The 19,080-nt window shown below is 35.2% G+C and overlaps 1 protein-coding gene across 21 annotated transcripts in view; it reads right to left on the reverse strand.

Moving 5' to 3' along the window:
- The window catches only part of BCAS3 (BCAS3 microtubule associated cell migration factor), a 487,145-nt gene that overhangs the window by 378,990 nt on the left and 89,075 nt on the right, over positions 1–19,080 (reverse strand). The gene's annotated exons all lie outside the window — the stretch shown is intronic.

Raw genomic sequence — 19,080 nt, forward strand, 5'->3', positions numbered from 1 at the left:
CAAAGGGTTGCTGGTTTGATTCCCAGTCAGGGCCCGTGACTGAGTTGCGGGCCAGGTCCCCATTTGGGGATGTGCAAGAGGCAACCACACATTGATATTTCTCTCCCTCTCTTTCTCCCTCCCTTTCTCTGAAAATAAATAAGTAAAGTTTTTTAAAAAGGAAAGGAAAATGCTATGATTATAATAAAGCAGAAAAGATTTGATAAAATTAAAAGCCTATTTATTAATCTGATAAAAGTTAACAACCTTAAAACAAACAAAAAACTAGCAATTATTTATAATGGTAAAATACTGAAAGCTTTCACCCTAAAATCAAGAACTAGGCAAGAATACTTATTATTGCCACTTCGATTCAGCACAGTTTGGAAGGTCCTGAACATAAGGCACAGAAAGAAATCACTTCAAGGAAGAAATAAAACTGTCATTATTTGTTGATAACTTGATTGTATTAAGTAAAAACCCAATTCTGCAAACCACTAGAATTAGAAATAATACATGAATTAACCAAGGTCACTAGATACAATAGCACCTGTATTTTTATAAATCAAGTTCAAACAGTTACAAAATGAAATTTTAAAAAGACCAAGATAAATGGAAATATATATACACCATAGGCTGACAGACTTTTTAAACTCATAGAGTTCAACCCTAATCAAAAATCTACTAAGAATGAGACCTTATTCTAAAATGTATATGGATATGCATTCCACTGAAGACATATTTAATGGTATAGTTATTAAAATACTGTTTTTCACACTAGAACAGAAACATTACTATTTGCATTTTTAGAAATTGGAAAAAGAGCAAGTAAAACCCAATGAAAACAGAATTTGCAAATCCTATCAACCATTTAAGCAAAAAAAGTTTAGACAGCCTATATAAAAATTTCTCAACAAAATACAAGTCAAATTCAATAATGCAAAACTAGATTAGGTTTATCCCAGGAATGGAAGGTTATTAATAGAAGAGAACTTCTTTAACCTGAAGAAGGGCTTCTACAAAAAACCCAGATGCAAGGATAAACACTTTCCCCAAAAGACTGTGAACAAAGTAAAACTGTTGTTATCATCCTATTCAACAATGAAAGGCTAATTTTACAAGAACTTACATGTATGACCCATGGACATGAACTATAGGGGGGGAATGTGGGAGGGAGGGGGTGGGCAAGATGGAGTGAAGGGGGGAAATGGGAAAACTGTAATAGCATAATCAATAAAATATATTAAAAAATTTTTTAAAAGAAAAAAATGCAAAACATGATCAGGACACTTTACATGTATGAGACTTACTGAGCTCCAGTGATTAAGGTTGCATGAGATATCTCACCTCACACCTGTTAGAATGTCTATTATCAAAAAATTAAAAATAAAAATGGAATTGCCCATGACCTAGGAATTTCACTATGAATATATAACCAAGAAACACAAAACCCTAAGGCAAAAGAATGTATGCACCCCTATGTTCATTGCAGCGTTATTTACAAGATATGGAAACAGCCCAAGTGCCCATCAATAGACAGGTGAAAAGGCTGTGGTACATATAATGTGATGGAATATTACTTGGCCATCAAAAGAATGAAATCTTACAATTTGCATCAGCACGGGTGACCTAGAGGCCATTACGCTAAGTAAAATATGTCAATCAAAAAAGACAAACACCAGCCCTGGCTGGTGCAGCTCAGTGGATTGAGCATCGCCCTAAGAACCAAAAGGTCTCTAGTTTGGATTCTCAGTCAGAGCACATGCCTGGGTTATGTGCCAGGTCCTGGTTAGGGGCATGTGAGAGGCAAGCGATTGATGTATCTCTCACGCATTGATGTTTCTCTTCCTCTTTTTCTCCCTCCCTTCCCCTCTCTCTAAAAGTAAATTAATTAAAATCTTTTTTAAAATATGTTTTAAAAAGACAAACACCATATGATTTCACTTATATGTGAAATCTAAAGAATAATATACCTGTAAATGAATAAACCAAACAGAAGTACACTCACAGATACAAAGAACAGACTGAAGGTTGCCACAGGAGAGGGTATTTGGGGAACTGGATGAAAAAGGTGAAGAGCTGGATAAGTACAGATTGATATTTTCAAAATACTCATGGGAATGTAAAGTACAGCATAGGAAATATACTCAATAATGTTGTAATAACTATGTATGGTACCAGGTGGGTGCTAGAACTATAGGGGGAACACTTTGTAAAGTGTATAATTGTCTAACTACTATGCTGTACACCTGACACAATACAAAGTAATATTGAATGTAAACTGTAATTGAAAAAATTTTTAATTTAAAGAAATAAAAATAAAGAATAAAAAATAAATGTCGGCCCTGGTTGGGTATCTCAGTTGGTTAGAACATCATCCTGATACGCCAAGGCTGCGGATTTGATCCCCAGTTAGGGCACATACAAGAATTAAACACTGGAACCTAATCAACAAAAGAAAAAAGCAAACAAAATATAACCAGCATAGACATTGAAGTTAAGAACAATCTAAAAATAACCAGAGGGGGAGTGGGGAGGGAATAGTGGGGAGAGGGGTTTTCAGGAACTACTATAAAAGACACATGGACAAAACCAAGGGGAAGGGTGGAGGCGGGGGAGGGAGGTGGGTTTGTCTGGGGTAGAGCCGGGGGCGGGGGGGGGGGGGGGGGGGAGAGGGGAGAAAATGCAGACAACTGTAATTGAACAGCAATAAAAAAAATGTTTAATAAAAAAATTAATTTTAAAAAAGAAAAAATAATAAAATAAACAATGAATGCCGAAATAAGTGAAACAACAAATCATTGTTTCTCTCTCTCTCTAAAATCAATAAATTAAAAAATTTTTAAATGAATAAATGTTGGCGAGCATGTGGAGAAAAGGGAACCCTTGTGCACTGTTGGTAAGAATGTAAACTGGTTCAGCTACTGTGGAAAGCAGTATGAAGGTTCCTCAAAAGTTCTGTAATTTGCTATTCATAATAACAAACACAGCTAAATATTGATAAATAGGTGAATGGATAAATATATTCTGACATACTGATGCAACGGACTATTGCTCAGCAATTTAAAAGAACAGTTATCCATACAACAACACAGATTAAGATGAACCTCAAAACCATTACTTAGTCTTTAAAAAGGCCAGACATAAAAGTTTACATACGGTATGAGTCCAATGAAGAGGCAAAAAGGTAAAACTATAATAGGGAGCATGTTAGTGGTTGCCAAGGTCCAGGGAAGGAGGAAAAAATAGGGCACAAAGTGGCATGAGAAACTTTGGGGGGTGACAGAAATGTAACTTTGTCTTGATTATGTTGGGTACCTACACAACTGTACACAATTGCCAGTAAAACCTGAACTTCAATTTCTAAAATTAACACAAGGAAAAAATTCTTTTCTTAATGTGCCCAACTAATTAAACCAGTCCTCTGCTGAGAAGCAAAGAGTTAATAATGAATGAAATTTAATATTTTGTTAGACCAGCTGGGAAGGAAAAAACAGCTTGTCACCTTCAATTAGCAGCTCATTACAGTTACTGGCACACTAGAAACTTGAATTCGCATCATTTCACTGGCATCCACACAAGGTCACAACTGAGATTCTTCCTGCGGAGAGCCTTCAATAGAAGTACACAAAACAAATGCAATGAAGGCTGTTTACAGAGTTAACTGAACTTGACAGAACAAGACTTGACAGGACTAAAAATTCTATAGTTATACGTGGGGAAAAAACCCTCTTATTTAATGCCTACTAGAAAAAGACAATTCTTTAAAATAAGAGTTTTCAGAAAGTCACACATTCATAAAGGAGTCACACCATAGGCCAATAACACGATTCTGTATACGCCTGACATATCCTTTTGTTCTCTACTTTCTCTCTGTTTAAAAGCCTTGACCATTTCCCGGAGACACAGCAAGACAATCTTAATTTTCCTCATGCGCAGGCTGATGAGAAAGCTCTCCGTAACATCGGCAGTGTGCATGCCCCATGACAGGAACGGTGGGTGCTCTCCCGAAACATACACGAAATAAGCGTTTACTCTGCACTCTAGTATCCACTGAACAGGAACACAAGAAAATAAGACACCTGAAATTACCTATCTGAGAGGCAGAATGAAGAAAAAGGAAAACATCAATTGGTAAATTCAGAAAAGTTACAGTGTATAAGATCAACATGCATAAACCAGCAATTATCAATCCAAAGGAGAAATTGAGAAACCAGTTTCACTTACAATTGTAACGTACTCTATTAAAATTTTCACAGAAAATTGTTGCAGATGTGAAAAGTAAATGGAATTTCAAAGAGCACCAAACAAAGCAACATTAATCAAAACACGTTGATAATGACATAACGTTAGACAAATAAACCAGAAATAAATCCATACATCATATAATCAAATAAAAAACTAATTCTTGAAAAAGTTACCTAGTACTTTAAATGGGAAAAGAATAGTACATTTCAGGTAATGCTGCTAAAAACTGGAAGTCCATGTGCAAAAGAATGAAATTGGACTCCTATTTTACATCATTGTAACAACTCAAAATAGATAAAGACCTAAATATAAGAGCTGAAACTATAAAACTCAGAGAAAACATAGGGGTACATCCTTATGATCTTGGATTTGACAATATTCTTAGATATGACACCAAAAGCAAAAGGAAAACCAAATTGAACTGTATAATTATTAAAAACTTTTGTGAATCAAAGGGTAGTATCAAAAAGTGAAGAAACATACTAAAAAATATTAGAAAACATTTCCAAATCAAGTATCAAATAAGGGTCTAGAACCTACGGTATTTTGAGAACTCTAAATATTCAAGAACAAGAAAACAAACAACCCAATTAAAAGATAAGCAAAGAACATGTGAATAGACCTTTCCCCAAACATATACAAAGGGGCCACAAGCACAGGAAAAGATGCTCAATATCATTAGTCATTACGAAAATGCAAATCAAAACCATAATGAGTCACATTCCACACCCACTAGGTTGGTCACAATAAAACCACAAAAAAAGAGCAAGTGCTGGCAAAGACGTAGAGAAAGTAGGACTCCAGTCCCTTGCTGGTGGGAATGTAAATGGTGCAGCTGCTGCACCATTCCTCACAAAGCTAAACACAGAATTACCATACGGCCCAGTAATTCCACTCTTAGGAGTATGCGTACAATGGTAGACAATGGCAGTGGGATGAGGAGGGGAGGGAGAACAGCAAGGAGAGTACAAAAGTGGAAGAGTCACAGAGGATGAAATTCCACAGAGTATGTGAAACATTGGGAAATAGAGGGAAAATAATTGGAACTAGCTATGGTCAGGATTCTAAGTAGAAAGTTGAAAAGAATTGTTTTAATACATTTTCTATTTTCTATTGTCACATAGGCAGGCAGTATTTTGACCCCAGAGGTTAACTCCAGAGTCATAGGGGCCCATACTACTACATATGATACATTATGTAGTATCCTTGCTACATCAGTGATGAACAGTTTCCTAATGGTTTCACCTAATGCATCATGGTTTCCACTATCATAAATCTAAAATTCCCTTGCAATCAAAAGCTCTTCTATTACCCAGTTATTACCCAATGATCTGTTATTAAAGAGCAGTAGGCAATACCTATCACTCACTTCTGTTAAAGAATCATAATGATCAGAGAACTGGTTCAAAAGTCAAAAAGCATACATTGGAAAATCTAAGCCCCTGGCAGTTGTTTAATGTTTTATAATTATTTATAAACAAAGATATACTAAAGAAAACACACATAAAGAAGGATGTACACATTGACAGTGAACGCCCTGTTCAATTCTCATAAGGTAGACAGACGCATGTAACTCCACCCAGCTGGAATAAAACATTTCCAGTATCTCAGAAATAAGTGCTCCTCACACCCCCTTGAATTCACATGTCCCCATCCTCCCTAAAGTCGTCACTGGAGACTCCTTGGAGGCCCAATCCAGTGAGCAGCCCTGTGAGGGAAGCCCCCATGCCAAGGAAATGCAGAGGGCCTCCAGCACACAGCCAGCTGTACACAAGAGCCCTCAGTCCCACTTCTGCAAAGAAACGAACCCAATTGAGAAGTGGATTCTATCCCCATCAAGCCTACAGATTAAATCCCAATCACACTGACCCCTTGAGGGCAGCCTTGTAAGACCCTGAGCTCAGGACCCACTTAAATTGTGCCTGGACTGCCGGAGCATAGCAACTGAGAAAACAAATGTGTGTGGTCGTAAGACACTAAGGCTGTCCTAATTTGTTTCCAGGTATATAACCAAAACATACCTGCCCCCTCTTTGCACACAACGATCTTTAGAATCAAGTGCAATTCCAAAGACCAGAAGGACTTTTTAACGGAAATATAAAAGTTTGTCCTTCTGCCATTGTACTACTTCAAAATAACATCAGGTTGCACTGTAACTAAAGTTATGATTTACTATTCTTTTAATCAGATTAATTTATTTGTATAAAGTGTATTTGGACTATTATGTTAAGCCAAAATACACTTTTAAATAATTTGTAAATTTTTACCAATATAAACTTTTTTGAAACAAATCTGAGTTCTATTTTTCCGGTTTTTCTGTAACACACTAAAAACTACTGAAAAACTGAAAAACTACTGAACATAAGTATTTTATTTTATTTTTTTAAAGATTTTATTTATTTATTTTTAGAGAAAGGGGAAGGGAAGGAGAAAGAGAGGGACTGAAATAGCAATGTGTGGTTGCCTCTGCCGCCCCCCTACTGGGGACGTGGCCCCCAACCCAGGCATGTGCCCTGAATGGGAATGGAACCAGTGACCCTTTGGTTCGCAGGCCCATGCTCAATCCACTGAGCTACACCAGCCAGGGTTAAGTATTTTAAATCAAACAAGCTATTTTAATTCTCATAAGTTATATAAGTAATTTGTTCTTAATAATTGAGGTTACACAGTTAAAAGGTCTGACACCAAATGGATATAACTGCAACGTTTGGTTGAGTGATCATCAGAACTCTGAATCCATTACTTCAGAGTTGTTTTATATAAATACAGGTAATACTATACACGCTGAGTACACAGGAAAATATTCTGACAGTCTATTCCATATTCAACAATTACTACGTAAGAGAAAAATCAACAATACAATGGGTCGATCCAAATGAACCACTAAAAAGTATATGAATTGGAGCAGAAATTAAGATTTTTAGGATATACAGTTAAGTACTGCTGGTGAAGTACATCTTTTCATGTTAGAATTAATAATCCCTTTTCTATGTCAAAACTAGGTTATTAGCATCTAGAGAAGGATAAAAGATCTAGTATCATGAGCCTTTTTCAGGAGAGTTAGCATGATGTTGAGTACTTTAGCATTTTTAACTCATAAAATGATGATGGACTTTACACTTTTATCTTTGAAATTTAAACACCGCCTAAAAATGGTTTATTAGGTAGCTATAATCTCTTATGCTTTATGGAGGGAAAAAGAGTTACAAAGAATACAATATTAAATTAAACTCCTATACTCAAGTGTATCAATCTCTATCAAAAATACTTACATTTTGAACCTCAAAGTCCACTTTTAATTTTTATAATATGTCTTCTCTTTACATTCATGTATTTTATTAGAATCATAGCCATTTCTTACCCTAGACAATGTTTTCAAAATAATTTTTTATAATGCAATAATACAATGAGCATCATGTTAAAGCAATGTGAAATATGGCTTTTAAGATTTGAAAATTCTAAACATTAATGCCGTTTTCCTTTACAAAAACTTTTATTATTTTTATTCATGATATTTAACAGATTGAACCAAAATTAAGAAAAGTGGAACAAAGTATTTGAGAAAGTGACATTTCCCAAGAATGTGCATATATAAGTGAAACACAAAATAGCAAAGACGTTTTAAATCTACCACAAATTGCAAGAAGCATGGAAACACTTATTTTTAAATGGGAAAAAGCTGCACAACCTTCAGCATGTGTTACTGAATCTAATCCTTTAACTATAAGAGGAAAATTTTTGATAGAATTACATTATTTGTATTCTTATTTGGCTCCTAAAGAACAAAAGCCACTGGGTTGCATTTTTTATTAAGTAATTAAAAAAAGTAAAAGAAATGGAAACTTAACCATATTAAAAGCTAAATTTGTGATTAGCCTCGTTAATAATATTTTTCTTCTGCAAAGTTTTGAATAAACACGGGGTAATTAAACCTTCCAACATGCCCACAGGTTGAGAGAGTGGCAGCAGTGAAGCCTTTCTGTGGGGACATAACCGGGCAGGAAGGAGTAACATCCCCACATAAAAGCAGGAGGTAACGTTAGAAGTGGGGTCGGAATCAGATGTTCACCAATACGAACGCTCGTCTCACACAGTTCCTAACAGGCGGCCAAAGACACACCACATGAGATTTTAAAAAATAAGTTCCTATTATTTGCACTCAAATACAAAGATGAGTTAGAAATACTCTACCTTTAAGGAGATTTCGAAATAACTAGTTGTTTTTTACAGGACAGAATATAAAATTATAATACAAGGAAGTATGTTTAATATATCACAGTGAAAGACAAAGGAAATGAAAACTCAAATTATGGAAGATGTGAAACAGGGGACAAAAAAAGACAACTTCACATATCCATATATGAATAATACAAACCTACATAATTTATATATATATCTATGATTTACCACTATGCCTACTTTGTCCATTAAAAGCCATTAACAAATATAGCACTTCAAACTTTATTAGGAAAATTTTTCAAAAATTTTGTTGGAGAGATCAGAAAACTATGTCCCAAACCCAACCCCCCACTGCTAGTTTCACTGGAACATAACCACACCCACTTATTTCTTGACTTTCTGTGGCTGAGTTGAGTAGTTGCCACAGAAATCATAAATGGCAAACAGAACTTCACTGACCCCTGATCTACAGCCTTACACTGTCTTTCCCAGGGGCTGTGAGGGAATATGAGGTGAGCCTGAGTTCCTGAAATACAAGAACTCTACACTGATGTACCATGGGATTAACTATTCTCATTTCTGACACGTCCTCCATTGCATTACTTTGCCTCTCATGTTTGGGAACTATGCAAATGTTCTAATTTTCTTCCCAATTTGGTGAAGCTCTCATCTTACTCAGTCTTCTCTCTATTCTCCCTTCAGTGCTTCCAACTTCTTAATTCTTTGATGTATTTATGGGATTTTTCCCATCTATTTCTTCCCCAGGCTTGGTCTCTTCTATTATATCACCCTCTCTTCCCTGTGTTCTTGTATTTGTTCTGTGCCCTTCCTTCATGAAGAAAAGTGGTTTATTAAGTTATCAAAAAATTACTGTGAAATATTTGCTTACAATTATCAACTGTTCCATAACAACAGTATGCAACTGACTGTTCTTCCCTAACCAGTAACACGTCACTGAGTTAGGTTTGCCACTTGTCCATGTCATATTTCATGTAAGTTTTTAAAAATAAAGTCCAAACTATTGCTTTAATGACCATAAGATCTGTAATAATGCCCCTTCATTCATTCTGGTGTTTTCTGTTTTCTCAATCAGTCTCTGTAAGGGTTATTACTTTTATTAATGTTTTCAAAGACCTAGCTTTTGGCTTAACTGATTTTTCTGTTTTCTTTCATTGATTTCCACTTATTATTTTCTTCCTCTTATTTATTTTAGGTAAACTTTCTCATCTTTTTTTAGATTCTTAAGGTGAAGGTTTTAGATTTTCTTTTTGTTACATCCCAAATTGTTGATACACCATTTTTTAACCAATCTACTTTCTCATGAGTTCTGCCTGACCCACAGTTTAATTTCCAAACATTTTACCAATTTTCCAGAGATGTTCATTATAGATTTCTAATTTAATTGCATTATGGTTATAAAATATACTCTATTACTGAGCCTTGCTTTATCCCCCAGCATATGATCAGTCTTGGTGAATGGTCCGTGTGTACTGAAAAGTATGCGGCTATAATATTCTCTAAATATCAGTTGAGTCAAACTGATACTATAGTCCTGCTTCTATTGCCTGACTGATACACTGTCTACTTGTCCCACCTGTTACTAAAAGAGTAATGTTAACCTCCAACTTTAGTTGTTGGTTTCTCTATTTCCCTTTCAGCTGTGACATCACTCCATGTATTTTGAAAATGCATGCATTTTGAAATATATATTTGAAGTCATTCTTTACAAGACTGAACATACTCAAAGAAGGACATATGTTTGCCAGTCATCTCCCCTACAGAAATGTTAGGTGATCAGACCCATTACACATAAACAGGCATGCCCTGGTAACATAGACATATGTAAGTTTAGAGGCAGAGGAGAAAGAAACCTAAGGCAACTCCAAATAGACTGCATTGAAGGTCTAGTGAAGTAGGAGGTGTGGTAAGCTGCTGAAAATAAAAGGACTTAAACAGATATGAATGTTTGGAACAGTTAGTTTGCCATCTTTTGTCCCATCTATGAAATACACATACATACTAATATGAGTTTCACCATCAAAATCTAATAGTTCAGCTTTTCTGACATTTGATAACAAAAGTAAAATTTCTACTACATAAAAGCAACATAAGGTAAAAGTGAAATCATTCAAAAATGGAACAAAATCTCCCAAGTCTCCTAGAAATGATCGAGTCTCATTTCCCAATAACAGACAGTACAAGTTTGGCAGCCTGTCAAATACCTAAGTTAAAAATCCAGGGATCTGCCCCCTCACCCGACATACATAAATCAATATCATTAAGAATTCAAACATTTTAAACCTCTCAATTGGTTTTAATTATACTAATGAGGTACAAGTGAAACATATTCTAATTTTCTACATATCCTGATGTAACATAGGAAGTATATAACTATATTGAAATTATTATAACTAAAACATTAACACATAAAAATTATTTTAATTCAAAGCTATTACCAGGATGTAACTCTAAAAATAATATATGACAATTCATAACATGTCATACACATGAGATATTTGTAAATAACATTAATGATACACATTAATAATTCCAACACCTCTAAGAACAATAATAGAATTTAAAACACACAATGAGTTTATTCTGACAAACACAGAACAGTCTACTAATCCTCTCAAAATATTTTCCACATTTTGTATAAATCATTTAGAGGTACTTAAACATTAATGAAGGAATGAAAATAAAGAAACTAAACAAATCTAGTTAATGTCATTAGCATTTTACAGACTTAGAAGTCCTCGAACTGTAAGCTTCTAAAGGGCGGAAACTATGTCTTGCTTATTGTTTTGTGTTGAACAAAGTACTGTTTGTTGAAAGAAGTAATTAAGAAGAGAAGAATTAACCAAGGTTAACTTCTTGTTATCAATAAATGTCTCTATATGATATGATAATGGTGGTTACATGTTTTTATAAATTTGTACAAACAGATAAAATGTACAACACCAAGAGTAAAACCTAATCTAAACTATGGACTTCATGTGATAATGACGTATCAGTGTAGATGCACCAAGTTTAACAAAGGTGCCACTCTGGTGGGGGATATTGATCATGATGGAGGCTATGCATGTGTCGGGGGAGGAGGTACGTGGGAAATCTTTGTATCTCCTACTAAAATTTGCTATGAATCAAAAAGATAATAAGTCTATTTTAAAAATACAAAATTAAAGACTAAATTCAAGAGATACTGTCAAAATTCCATTTCTGAAATAAAAACAGTAAAATGTTTGACATAACTTTTTTGAATCTTCCTTTGCTATTAGTAAGTCCCATTTCTCTGGTAGTGCTATAATTTTGATTACTGTGCACTTAATAAATACCATCTTTTTTATAGAGACATTACATTTGTTATTCACTTAACTTTATAATAATCCTATGAGACTTAAAATTTTATAGAAGAAAGCTTCTTTAAGTATATGTTTAATTCTTCACAATTTTTTTATTGATTCTGAGAAAGAGAGAGAGAGAGAGAGAGAAACATCAGTGTTATTCCTCTTACTGATGCACTCATTGGTTGCTTCTTATACGTGCCCTGACTGGAGATCAAACCCAACCTCCGCGTACTGGGATGACTCTCTAACCAACTGAGCTACCTGGCCAGGGCCCACATTTTTTTTTAATATCAGCAGTAAAATATCAACAGCAATTTCAAATATTTAATATTTTAAGTTCCTGATACTCATTCAATAATTGATCAGGAAAGTGACTTTTAAACACCGAAAAGAACAAAACTAACAAAGACTGAAAGCTGCGACCTTGCCTTCATTGGCACCGGGTTTCCGAAAAAATCAAAAACAAACATATCTGCCTCTGTATTTAGATAGTAAATATTACAATGAGCTATAATTATAGTGTTCCTATTATACTGTATTCTTTTAAATTAGTAAGTCAGCATACCAAAATCCCACTTTGCAATTCCCTACAATAAAGGAAAAATAATCGTTACTGATAATAGCAGAAATATTAATGAATTGTTCACTATTTTATCATTTTGAAAGATATATGAGTTTGGTGCGTGTATTAGAAATTTCTATAGCAACTTCCCATATTTTTTCCTTCGTATGCACATTTTTCCTCCAAAATAAGGAAAACCACTAGCAGAGGGATACAAAAGAAGGGAGGCAAATCAGAGAAGTTAAAAAGTTAAATCTTTTCTTAATGATTAAGAAATACATCATAAAGTCCTCCCAAAACACATAGTTAATTTTCAGTAATGATATTACAAAGGAACTCTGAGTAGTAAGGGAATATATTTTTAAAATTTATGTTGTTTATGGTAGAAGCAATAACACTTCAACAAAACAAAGCAAAATCTTGCTTGGACTTATTTCCTTGAAAAGCCACCTAATTTATAACTGCTTATCTGTTATGTTAAAGTATATACAGAAGCACTCTGCACATCAACAGATACCTACCGCTACAGTCTGAGAAACATGGGATACTTGAAATGGGAGCCTTAAAGCCTGGCTCAATTCACAAAAAGGTGGTGGTTGCACTAACTTTTGCCAGGCAAGCACAGAGGCCAAATACACTGTACTGTGTAAAAGCATATGTTTTAACTATTCCAATGTTACTCTAAAACTTTATCAATGTGCATAAAGATTGAGTATACATATGAAATCAGTACAAATCAGTTTATTAAACATGTCAAAGAAACATACAGTTCATTACAGCATTTGAAATACATTGAGAAATGAAGAAAAAACCAAAGTTAATAAATTATATGAAATTCACTTCTCAAAATTAAGGAATACCAGAAAGTACCTAGAGAGGTTTTACAAAAGTATATATTTAAGATTATATTTCTTCTATTAATTTCCTTCTCAATACATAAAATAACGACAGAAAATCTGAAAATTTGCTTATTTGGGGTTTAGTGGGCACCTAAATATATTGTTCTAAATCAACTCCTCTCATTTGTATTAAAGTACAAAAAAATCATTATTTGTACACTGTAGAATTGGTTTGTTTCTAAGTTGGGGGGAATATTTGTATTCATATTGGCTACATGTTTACATTCCATAATATTGTCATTTCTTCACCCCTCCCCCAGCTCGCAAGCAGCTGAGCTGTTTGTTCGCAGCCCTCCTGGCCCAAAGAAGTCCCGTCCTCAGGACGCAATTCTAGGCCTGTGGATTCTGCAGATTTCAAAAGGAGCTAATAAAACATATATATACTGTCTTAAACAACTTTTTGTAGTATTTGTTCTACAAATAATATCCATTTATATACACACACCACTTTAGTTAAATCATGGTACCAGGTGTCCAAAACAAGCAGATGAGACTTCAATTACTTCTCATAAGAATATGCAAAGTTATTTCATAGTGAAATATAATAATAAATTGCAACAGCACCAAATGGCTAAAGATATAGATATGGTTAAAGGATACATAGTTTTCCAGTTGTAACAAAATAAAAGATTACTTGTCACACAGTAGTTAGAAAAAAAAATGTTTTTCTTACTCGGCCGCTCTTGTAAAGGTAAGTGCGGGGGAGGTATTAAGAAGAATCAGACAACAAAGCAAAAGGTGTGAAATGCATCTACTACGCCCAATGTGCACCATCATAATGTTGAAACGATATACTAGAAGTGAAAATGCATCACTGCCTTCCACCGATCAGAAAGTTTTTATAAACACACGTCCTGAACAAATTAATTATTTGTAACATAATTTTGAAATGGGGTAATTTAAAGAAATAACCTCCATTCACAATCTGCAACTAAAACTACCATATGAATGGTCATCGGTGCGATGCCAGAGTGTAACTACACCACATGCAAAATGCTAAGGCTACATCAGAGCAGTCTGTAACCCAGCTTCGCGAGCAAGATACGAATTTCTGGCACAACCATGTAAGAAATTTCAGATTTTATTATGAGGGGAAAAAAATTATCTTTATTGACCAGAATGAAAAAAAATGTATTACATACTACCTTTACAAACTAAACCTATTTCCATACAATACATAAATTAAAAATGGCAAAATAAATTTCTCCTCAAGTGAAAGCATGAATTTATTTGCATTTCAAACAGTGTATTAGTGTTTTTCAAGAATTATCTGAAAGGATTTAAGAGAACTAGTAAAGGGCTGGAGCTGATGTTAGCACAACAGCTCATATGAAATAATGGCTGACTAACTGAAATCTGGATTGTCTTAGAATATATGAAATGCAAGGTCAATGTGTTTATGCTATCGACAGTACAGAAACACTGATTTTTACAGCAAGGGATGAAAAGCAGGTGGTTTTCTCAAAACTTATATTTTTAAATTCAGCGATGTGTACAAGCCAGGAACTTTATGACAAATAAATGGAATGATGTAAAGTTTCAGAGAAATGAGAGAGAAATGACTCTAAGATTCTAGTCCCAGTCGAAAGAAGAGCTAAAAATGGAAACTGGAAATTCCCATTTCAATTTCCAGAATTAAGCAATTTAATAGCTATCAGTCTGACTCTACAGGAGAGGTTAGACTCTTTTTGAAAAGGATGCTTTAAGATCCAAATTCTCCTACAAAATAGGCAGAATGTTTCTTTTCAGTTAACAAAAATAACTTCTTTACATTTTGAACCTACATTTTGAACCTACATTTTTAAATAAAGAAGAAACTTTAAAAAAAAAAATCAAGCCTACCTCAGGCAAGCCTCAGTTCACTGGATCTATGTCACATTGATTTATAACAGTTATTTCTTAGGGGGTAAAAAAGCACACACAGATGCAAACAATTACTCTATTTTTGTAGGCAACAAGTGAGGTGGGTGGTAACTGAGAAATTTTTTTAAAATCCTGTCACAATATTCTGCTTTTTCTTAAGAAACCCTCCTCACACAACAAACGTTTGCCACATCAGAGAATTTCCAGGGCCCGAAGCATCACTTTGATTCCAGACCGCTGCAGGCATTAGCAGGAGGTAATTAGGGTAAAAAGTTCAGCCACAGTTCCATGTCTAGAGTCCTGCCAGAAATAAATTTCCTCTCTATTCACTGGCTTCTACTGTACCCTCCCTAGGAATCATATTGAAAACACATTTATCTTTGTAGAGTTTGTTCCTCTTGTAATTAACGTTATAGCATTTACAGTGTTTAATAATTTTAAACGGCCCCAATCGCGGCCGCTGGGCCTTTGAGGGTGGAGGGGTGCATTATCATTTTTCCTACATTGCTGCTTCATTTGCAAAGCGACACACACAAGCATGCGCTGCAGCTGTTTGCACCGAGCGCTCTGGTCATCGTAAACTGCAGTTTTACTTCCTTGTTTGAGAAAGGCGCAGGAGCAAAAGTGACAAACAGATGTATTCAGAATGCGTTCTATGAAATGTTTCAAGGAAATGAAAGAGACTAATATGAAAACAGTTTAAAATAAAACAGAAATGTTGCTTTACAACATACAAGTGTATTATGTTTTATAGTTTCCAGAAAGGGAAATATGAAGTGTTATATTTAAGTAAGTGATAAAACTTAAGCACTTACAAGGTTTTTTTCTCAATCCCCAAAGGTACACTCAAAACACTGTCTCTTGCTCCTCGTCCCTGTCTTCACTCCCCTCTACCAGCACACTCACCCACACCCACACCCGCACCCACACCAGGAAGCTCGAATTACTATGCCAGTTATCTCACAAGAACTGTTTTAGCCTTTTGGGATATCGTGCTTGAAAAACAAGACGTAAACAAAATTATTTGAATGCTAAGAAAAAGCACTATAACAATTGGTTCTAACAAAGGATAAAAATCAGTTAACGCTAAAATGTACATTCAAAAAACAAAAATAAAATAAAATATTGCCTCTAGGATACTATGGTTGTGACACTACCTTATTAAGGCCAGAAAGCTTATTTTTTAAATAATAATCTTTTATAAACACAATATTCAGTCTTTTATAATTTTTTCAATGTTTTAAGCAAACTTTAAGTCCAAAAGGAGTTTTTCTTTATCTTTTCAAATTCTCCTCAAGTATTTGGTCCTCCGTACCCTAAGATATGACTAACAGCCTCACACATAGAAATAAACAAGGAAATGGTGGCCCTCTGTCCCACTCTGCACCCCAAAATCTTTTAGCATAAAAACAAAAACAACAGTTTCCTCTACCATTTCATTTGGCATGATCTTCCCCACACAGTAACTATCCAGGACTTCTTACTGGTCCTTTCTTCCCCTCTCATCATCTGAGCGACTTCAAAGACTTTTGCCATCTTCCAGGGATGCTTTCCAAGTAGACTTGTGTAACAACATCATGTTTTGTACCATCACAGCTGAATTTACGTTTCTCAAGCATAAACAAATGTTATTTAAAGATGTTCAATAACTGGAATACTAGAAGGAGATACTGTAATAGTAGCTGAAATGTAGTAGGTACCTATAAATATTTCTTGCAAGAATATGTAGCTCCTCTTAGAATAAAGCAAAAGAAAACACTAAAATAAAACATTTCTCTGAGATGGCAGCCTAGGAAATCTAGAGCAAACATTTTAAAATCATGTATTCCAGATATGATAAGGGTTTTTTACATCTCACTGAAGTGTGTAGTAATACCGTCAATTATGTCAACATCGTCTTTGATTAAAACACATTTAAGTCTCAATTAAAGCCAATAACCTTTCTTAAATCCCAATGCTTTGATTCAAGATAATCATCACATAACAAAACTAGTGAGATTTAGCAAGATTTTATCCTGTCTAAATACCATATAGCTACATCAACAAAAATATTGTTTCCCCCCAAATTATGAAATACTAGACTTGGAAAATGTCATGGCTATCCATAATGAATTACTTCATTTTCAGCATCAATTTTTGTCCTTAGGATTACCACACACAACTGATCTCTTCCCAAGGCTCATTCACTGGGCACATGCTCTGTCCCACCAGGAAAAGAGCGAGTCTGCCGGTATGGAATTCCACAAAGTCAGAATCTATGCAGATGTTCTTTCCCTTTGGGTTTTCCTTTAATTTGCAAATCTTGTAATCTAAGCCTGAAGCTGACTGAACCAACATTTCAACCAGTATAGCAATATCAGCCAAAAACTCAATCTGTTCTCTATTTATATGTCAAGACTGCATCCTTTTGGTGGCAGAAAAAACTATTGTTTTGAAATGATTACAGAGAGAAACTGCAAGCCCGTTAGTAGTTTTGCGTCCTCGTTCTAGATGGAAAGCTTCACTTTGGAAAGGCATTGAGTTTAAGAGACAGAGCAGAAGATGTGATTTCAAGACTCCCACCTTTATGTTTTTAATTCTACACTAAAGTCACCTTAAACCACAGGACAGCAAAGAATCTCCCAAAAAAGGACTTCAGTGACACTCCCAGACACATGTTACATAGACACATGCTGCTTCTGCTGAGTGCCAGGAAGGGCAGAAGGGATGCATTATAAAGGGGCAGGAGAAAACCATTGTGCATAATAGATATGCTTATTATCTTGATTGGAGTGACGGTTTCATGGGCATATACAAATGTCAAAACGTATCACACTGTACACTTTTAGGTGCCGTTCGTCGTGTTTCAATTATACCTCAATAAAAATAAAATATATAAATATAACATGAGGTTCTGTGGGGGAATGTAAACAAATTACCATTTTCCAATGAAAGTAAAGGGCCCTCTGATGACAGAGATACTACGAGACACAGAGCCGGGCTAGGAGAGGAAGCCTGACAAACCCGCAGCACAAGTCCTGGGTGAGGTGGGCATGGCCACATTCTCCAGCGGTCACACAGGACTGCTCTAGATCTACTCAGATATGTACTTGTTCTTCTTATGTGTATGGAAATAAATTTTGGCCAAGAGTATTCCCTGGCTACCCTTCATATCTGACCCAGATAATATGATATACCTAATATGGGCCTGACACTTTTCTAAATATTTGAAAAGACTGAATCATTTAATTCTCACTGCAACTAATAAGTGCAGTAATTCTGAGTTTTACTAGTTAATTCTGAGCACCACTTTACAAACAAGGAAACGAGGACTGTTGAATAATTTAGTTTAGACAGCTACTGATCACATAGGTCTGTGCGACTCCAAAATCTTCGTTATTCCCATTATTGTACACTATCCACAGGTTCAGGAGTATCAATGAATATTACACAGTGCCAACATTAGGCTAAATGCATATAGAAAGAAAGAACCCAAAATGAAAATCAGATTCACTACACGTAAATACCACTTTCGGCAGAGGTCCGGTTCGACTCTGCACCGCAACCGCTGCCACTGAAGGCCGGAGTCATCCACAACATCCTCGTGTCGGAATCTGTTTCGAAGGCTTATGCACTACTAGACTGCAGTCCTCTGGCAATCGTTCCTTACATCAAATTTCTAGAAACCCCTGTAACGTGTCCTAGCTAATGCCTCAGGAGAGATGCATCTACGGACCTGTACGTGCGACAAGAACTGTGATGGTTTCCCACACAGAGGTAGTCAGAAAGAGTCCAAATGCACAGCTACTGCAGCCCAAAGCGAAGGCAGAGCAATACACTTCAACAGAAAGATCAAGTGAGTTGCACATGCAATTTTAAATTTTCTAGTAGCCACACTGAAGAAAAAACTAGGAATAAGCAGGTGAAATTAATTTGTTTAGATGTTTAACATAATATATCTACAATATTAGCATTTCACTTGGCACGGACCACATTGCAATAGCTTGCTCAATAGTCAAATTTG

Source organism: Desmodus rotundus, chromosome 9 (assembly GCF_022682495.2).
Source record: "Desmodus rotundus isolate HL8 chromosome 9, HLdesRot8A.1, whole genome shotgun sequence".
Classification (NCBI taxonomy): Eukaryota; Metazoa; Chordata; class Mammalia; order Chiroptera; family Phyllostomidae; genus Desmodus; species Desmodus rotundus.